The sequence below is a fragment of the Colias eurytheme genome, chromosome 18, assembly GCF_061535395.1.
Source record: "Colias eurytheme isolate Ceu_HAF_F1 chromosome 18, ilColEury1 Martin Lab GWU primary, whole genome shotgun sequence".
Lineage (NCBI taxonomy): Eukaryota > Metazoa > Arthropoda > Insecta > Lepidoptera > Pieridae > Colias > Colias eurytheme.
In genome coordinates, this window is record NC_142997.1 from 5,043,053 (window position 1) to 5,050,838 (window position 7,786).

The 7,786-nt window shown below is 30.6% G+C and overlaps 1 long non-coding RNA gene across 1 annotated transcript; it reads left to right on the forward strand.

The window, feature by feature from the left end:
- The first annotated feature begins 6,061 nt into the window (after positions 1-6,061).
- Positions 6,062-7,298, forward strand: LOC149900611 (uncharacterized). Its single transcript, XR_016457760.1, has 3 exons — positions 6,062-6,445; positions 6,671-6,851; positions 7,205-7,298. It is a non-coding gene; the product is annotated as an uncharacterized LOC149900611 (long non-coding RNA).
- The last annotated feature ends 488 nt before the right edge of the window (positions 7,299-7,786 follow it).

The window sequence follows — 7,786 nt, forward strand, 5'->3', positions numbered from 1 at the left end:
GCATATTATATTCTGAATTTCTGATCCATGCCTATTCACTCAAAACTAATAACACTAATGATTTGTAACAGTAAATTATTTCAATAGGTAGGTATTTGAACATTTCCCAACAAGACGTAAGAATAATTATTCGTAGGTATACAAGATACAATAACAAATCTAATACACTATTTATTATTTTATTATTTACTAGCGGTCCGCCCCGGCTTCGCCCGTGGTACATGTTTACGTTTTCTCTCCATAAGAAGTAATAGCTAGAGAGCTAGCGCAAAGCTACCTGTATGTATTTGACCAGACCTGGATTTTTGTGTGTTGATTCCCCTATACCTACTATACATGAGATGAGGAGTCACTAAGCCCAGAGTGGTGGACGGGGCGCGCGCTTAGGTAAGACAGGTGGAAATTTTTGGCGAACTTTGAAACCATTTGACCACGTCTGCTATTTTGATATTTGAAAATAGATTATTATTACTATCGGAAAATAACAATGGCAGACCATTATCACGCGGATAACATTCTGGCAGACACTTATGAAAGTGCTGAAAAAAATACAATTTTGAAAGTATTTGACCAGATCTGCCATTCATATATTTTATTTGTTAGGGTCTTAAAAACTTATTTTCGAAACGGCAGACATTTTCATTGCGTACAGACTTCAGCAGACAACAAAACTTTACAGACTTCAGCAGTCAACAAGACTTAGCTTCTACATGGTCAGATGTATATATGTATTACGTTCCCTGACCTTACATCAATGATTTACTTTATTAATGTTTTTATGGTCATTTACATTTAATTTTGAAAACTATGGAATAAAATTTATAAATTTGATGATACAAAACTAAATATACATTTGTAAAGAATCTCAAATATAAAGTTGTGTTGCAAATAACAAATCATCATTTAAATATTTAGTTTATTTCTTTATTTAAGAAACAATTAACAATTACAAAACAATATAAAAAAACACGCATGCATTTATTGAAATGTTCATTCATCATCACTATCGTATGGCGTTGTGTGACTCGTCTTCATAATCCATTGAATCGGATTCTGTAAAAGTAAAACGTAAATTATATAATAAAAGAAATGAGTCATTATAAACTTACCTAGTAAGGCAATGCCTTTGATGTCGCACGATGCCGCCGCGCCGCCAGTGTAGGTACTTCTGCTGCTACATGAAAATATGCTAGGGTTGCAACAAATGGGAAATAAAACAATTGTGATTATTACTATTATGATGTAATCATTTATTCATATTATGTACATTCAAAACAATTGCTATTATTAAATCTGATGTAATTATTTTTTCATAAATATATAATTATTATTAATTACATAATATATTGCACTGTGAAATATTTACGTATCACTTTATTTTTGATGTTCTTAATTGTCTTTTATAAAATTTAAGTGACGCATTCGCATTGGGATCAACAATCCGATAAGAAAAGAATGGAGACAACATATACATAGCTTTGATTTCAATTCTACAGATACAAAATATACAATCTATCTAAAATGATACAACGGATGTTTCCTGCGTTTTCTCGTCAAAATACCGAAACAACATAATTATTGTATAGTAGTTGGGCGTGAAAGTAAAAAAACAAATGAAAAGTGTTTTCCATATGATTATTTATTAAATTTACGCGATTAAGAATAATTTCAACGATACAATTTAGTAACCGAGAATTCAGAGGATTAAAGAAAATACCTGCCTGATCATTTTATCAAACTCTAAAAGAATTATGGTTATTTCGCATCACTCGGTTTATTAGTTTGGTAATAATTATTAAAGGTAGTTACAACCCTAGCCATTGAGTCGAACGGTAGGCAACACAATATCGACTTTGTGCGGGTACATATGGTACATTTCTTCTTGCTGTGAAGCGTAATTATTATTATTAAGATTTTTTAGGCTATTTTGAATCAGCTGTTCTAATTTAATTCTAGAAATTTATTAAAACGTGATTTTTTTAAAAGTATATTATGAGTTTATAAATACCTCAACCAATAGTTATTGTGTCCTATCCTCATTTCTTTATATCTTGGTAGTTAACTAAAGTGTTAAATTTACATAACCTCAACAACAACATTTACACTGCCACTGCACTAAAACTAAACTAACTAGCTCTCTAGCTATAAGAACCATCCTCGTACTTCAAGGGATATAATAAAAAAAGAATTATCGAAATCGGTTCAGCCGTTCTCGAGTTATGCGCTTACCAACACATTTTGCGATTCATTTTTATATATAAGACTAGCGGTCCGCCCCGGCTTCGCCCGTGGTACATGTTTACGTTTTCTCTACATAAGAACCATCCTCGTACTTCAAGGAATATAATAAAAAAAGAATTATCGAAATCGGTTCAGCCGTTCTCGAGTTATGCGCTTACCAACACATTTTGCGATTCATTTATATATATATACTAGCGGTCCGCCCCGGCTTCGCCCGTGGTACATAATATTTACGTTTTCTCTACATAAAAACCATCCTCGTACTTCAAGGAATATAATAAAAAAAGAATGATCGAAATCGGTTCAGCCGTTCTCGAGTTATGCGCTTACCAACACATTTTGCGATTCATTTTTATATATAAGAAGATAAGATTATGTGAAAATAACCAGGAAGGTGAAAAACGTATTTACGAAAACATAGTAACATGGCTGTCGCTACAATAATTATATTTCAATTTTATCTTTTTATACCTAGTAGAACTGGCCGACGAATAAAAAAAATCGTATTAGAATAAATACAATAAATTACGGAACAAAAAAAGGATTGTAACTGAATTAGGTATGTTTGTTTCTGGGCGCACCGTTTTCGACGACGCGACGCGCGACGTAAGCGTATAGGTATAGGTACCTACTTTGCTAAAACAAACTAATAAAATTGTGTGTCTGTCTGAAAATTCGGAAAAGCATATTTTGCAAGTTTGTAATTACTTTGATAGTTTACCGATTTATAATAATTGTAATTGTAATTGTATAATATATAATTTGCAATGTGGTGAAATTTCATAAAAATCACGGGCCAATTTTTAGTTTTGAATCCCACCGAAAATATAATTGCGTTATTAGAATAATTAATTACTATACCTACCCACGATCAATTATTACAATATAGTCTCAAATGCATACTAGAGAAATATTGCAATTTGATTCAATTAAAATGCATAGCATACAAAAATAAATTCACAACACAAGAAATTCCGCGCGCAAATCATAGCGCGTGTCAATGAAATCAAGAATGTTTTATATCAAGCCGACGCGGACGACGACGCGACGCCGAACAAAAGTACCTACGACGGACGACCACGCTTCGAGTTGCCAAACGCAAACAACATGAGTAATAAATTGTTTACAAAAAAAACAAGTTTTCCATTTTTCTGTATGAGTAGACAGAACTTCAAAACGCCACCTGCTACGGTTTATATTATGAACGATTGTTATAAAAATAAAAGTTATATTTGTTGGTGTAAACTATTTTATTGATCAATAATTTTGGAATTTAAAATTGTCAACATTGATTACAATAAAACGCAGTTTTCTTTTATTACACTATTGTTTTTTTTATCAAAACATGTATTTGAAGTACCATATAATATTATGCTGATCCAAGCATTTTCACTCAAAACTTATATCACTAATGATTTGTAAAAGTAAATTATTTCAATATACATTTCATAACCAACATGTAAGAATAATTATTATTATTCCTACCTACAACAACAAACCTAAAACACTATTTACTATGGGAAAATAACCAGGAAGGTGAAAAACATATTATTATTTACGATTTCGACGCACTCGACTTTTAGTAAAATATAGTAGGGAAACATAATATTATGGTTTTGATTTTTGCTACTAGTATAAGAAAACTGCGTGTTCAAACTACTTGTTTGTCTGTCTGAAAATTCGGAAGTACTTTGGTAGTTTACCGATTTATAATAATATTGTATATATCGTTGTTTAAAAAATATTCAAACACAATAAAATATGATATATGTACTGATTTATCACTGGTTTCAGTGATGAACTGATGAGTCAATTATAGCCACTATACTTTCGTCATACGTGTGTATGATTGATGTGATTTGCAACGTGGTGATATTTCAGAAAAATCACGGGTCAAATTGTCCCACCGAAAATATAACTGCGTTATAAGAATAACTATACCTGCGATAAATTATACATAATACAATATAGTCTCAAATGCATACTAGTGAAATATTTTATTTGAATCAATAAAATAAAAAAATAAATAAAAATAATAATAATACAAAAATAAATTCACAACACAAGAAAATCCGCGCGCAAATCATAGCGCGTGACAATGAAATCAAGAACTTTCGAGCCGACGCGGACGACGAAGGAGCCTAACAAAAGTACCTACAATCATAGGCGGCTCGTGACAAAATTGTATGGCCGTGTTCACTTGAAATAAAACAACGAAAATAGGTACCTACAATAGCGTTAGCAGTACAAAAAAAATGAGCACCACATTATAAATGTCTATTTATACACTAAAAATTATAGAGTATTTCAAAACGAATTCAATTATTATTTAGCAATAATTAGAAAATCCCCGAATTTGCATTCGTGATCGTATTCATAGTGTTTGTCTACACTAATATTATAAAGAGGAAAACTTTGTTTGTTTGTTTGATTGTAATGAATAGGCTCATAAACTACTGGACATTTTACCAATGTTTGCAAGTTTGTGATTACTTTGATAGTTTACCGATTTATAATAATTGTATACTTATATCATTGTTTAAAAATATTCAAACACAATATGATATAGGTACTGATTTATCACTGGTTTCAGTGATGAACTGATGAGTCAATGTTAGCCACAATACTAATCACTTTCGTCATACATGTGTATGAACTATGATTGATGTGATTTGCAATGTGGTGAAATTTCATAAAAATCACGGGCCAATTTTTTGTTTTGAATCCCACCGAAAATACATATATTACTAATTGCGTTATTAGAATAATTAATTACTATACCCACGATCAATTATTATTACAATTTACAATATAGTCTCAAATGCATACTAGAGAAACATTGCAATTTGAATCAATTAAAATGCTTAGCATACAAAAATAAATTCACAACACAAGAAATTCCGCGCGCAAATCATAGCGCGTGTCAATGAAATCAAGAATGTAATTTTATATCAAGCCGACGAGCGACGACGCCGAACTAAAGTACCTACAGTACCATTTACCTTCAGTGTACAATACAGTTTACAGACCTACGACGGACGAACAATAATGAGTAATAAATAAAAAAAAACATACTTTCTAAGGTCATTAGTTTTATTTTATTTTATTGTTATTTTCTTTGAACGATTGGAAATGAAATTACTCAATTTTTACACAGAACTTTGATTTATTAGAATTATGCTCATTATGCATAAGATAACGAACGCGAATGCACGACATCTAGCGCGTCAATGTCTAAACATCGCCTTTCGTTTAGACATTGACGCGCTAGATCTGTAATAAGTATATAGTCTATGCGCTAGATGTCGTGCTTTATGTCGTGTTTCGCTTGGCAAAAGTCACGCACACTACTGTAGAAGTGTCAAATTTTTCCGGTATTTTACTGTTGTTTTTCTAAGTAAATATTGTAAATTATTGATTAAAAAGGTCGAACGCGCACACATTTCATTATAGAGAAGTGATAAAATGAATAGTTTTAAAGAAATAGTGTCTGTGTTAAGTGTTTAGAGGTAATCAAAAATGTATGGAGGGACGGTCGGAACATCAACCTTAAATAAAAATTACTTCAATTAACAATAATCAAAACAGACGAAATCATGCAAAAACCAATACTTTATTCGTAAAAATATAACTGTGTTATCATAAATCGTCCAATGTTTTAGATATATTTATTACTCGTATATTATCTTACCTTGCTATTTCAATTGCTCTTTCATGCCTCTTTCATGCATTCTTTAATGCATATTACTTATCTTTCGCAATTTTTCAATTTGATTTATCCAAATTTTAGATAATAATACGAGGACAGTGATTTTGACATTTGGATTTTTGACGTTTAATTTTCAATCACCGCCATTTTTATAATAACAACCTTGTTTTGTTGAGTTCACAAAATAATCTTACTTTATTTTGGTACCGGGAGCCTTTTCAACATGATTACTATACGATTGCCTACAATGTCCAAAGAGCGAATGAATTCCGAAGTTTTGTCTATTTTTTTAAGATTAATGGCTTGGCTACGAGGCTTTTAGGCCAAGTCGTAATGATTTGTATCGAACATTAAACGTCAAAAATCAAAATGTCATGTCACTGTCCTAATAATTCATATTATTATCTAAAATTTCAGATAAACATAAACTTAAATATGTGAATCTCATCTCTGGATAAATGAGAAAGTGCGAAAAAGCAATATTGAAATAGCAAGGTAAGATAAAGTACGAGTAAGGACGATTTATGATAACAGACTACAGAGATATATTTTTACGAATAAAGTTTTGGTTTTTGCATGATTTCGTCTGTTTTGATTATTGTTACTTAATCCATCAGTCCTCGGAATCACAGACACAATAGAAAATCTATTGTGTCGCGCCCCGATCGGGCCTTACGGTGGTCAATGGGTTAATTGAAGTAATTTTTATTTAACTTACAGCAGAACATTGTGCAGAGTGCGCGAAGCTCCCTGACCCCGAAATTACAAAGACAAAGATAGGTACATGAATAACTCCCAACGAGGTAAAAGTTATGATGAGACGAAGTTGATAGAATTCTCTGCTGAAAGTTTAAGTGCAAATGATTTGGGAGTTCACAAAAACTAGAGCAGCTGGTCAAAAGTAAATATTTATATTAATTTATAAGCAAACCTATCTATGTTTGGTTAGAAGCTACTTATATTAACAGTTTTGTAAGGAATTACCTGTGAGAATTACACACCTACACATTTAACTTTTTTTTAATACGATATTAAGAATTGCAAGATAAACAACTAAAATGTTAAAATACTTGAAAAATGATTAACAAATAAAGTATTTATTATTTAACAAACTATACTGACATTGTTTAAAAAAACATCTTAAATTACATACACCATGACAAGCCCTTTAATAATAAAAGTAAACATATTAAATGTACTTATTAAATGTTAAAGCAACAAAGAATCAGTTTAAATCCAATTTATCTTTCACAGTTGTGTTGATTGCCGGCTTGCCCAAACATTGAACAAGGAAGTACCGGCTTGGGAGATGATCATGTGGTAGTGAGAACTTCAAGTTGGGGGAGGCGCCACCATGTCTACACTTAAAATATTCAAAGAAAATGTAAAAATTTAATTGTACCTTAATATAGTACCTACATTGTTTTCATTTTAACTTTTAAGTTTAATAAAAATGAAATTAAAAGTATACATAAGTACTGCAAGTTTTTGAATTATTTATCTACTCTATATTATGCAAATACAATAATTGATTTAAATTTAAAATAAAAATATAAATACCATTAAACTGTTAGTGTAGGAATTATTCATTGTGATGTAAATATAAAGTTTTTGTTTATTGCATTTTAAGTTTTAAAGGCTGGTATTATAAATAAGACTTTATTTTTTTAATCAAGGGTCTTTTTAATACGCTATTTACTTACAAATTTGGATTTGAGTAATATACCTAATTATTAATATTTAATCAAAATAGAATTGAATCTATTTTCAAATAATTCCATGTTTTATTACATTTTTTTATATATAAATGTTATCAAGAGAAGTAAAGGAGCAAAT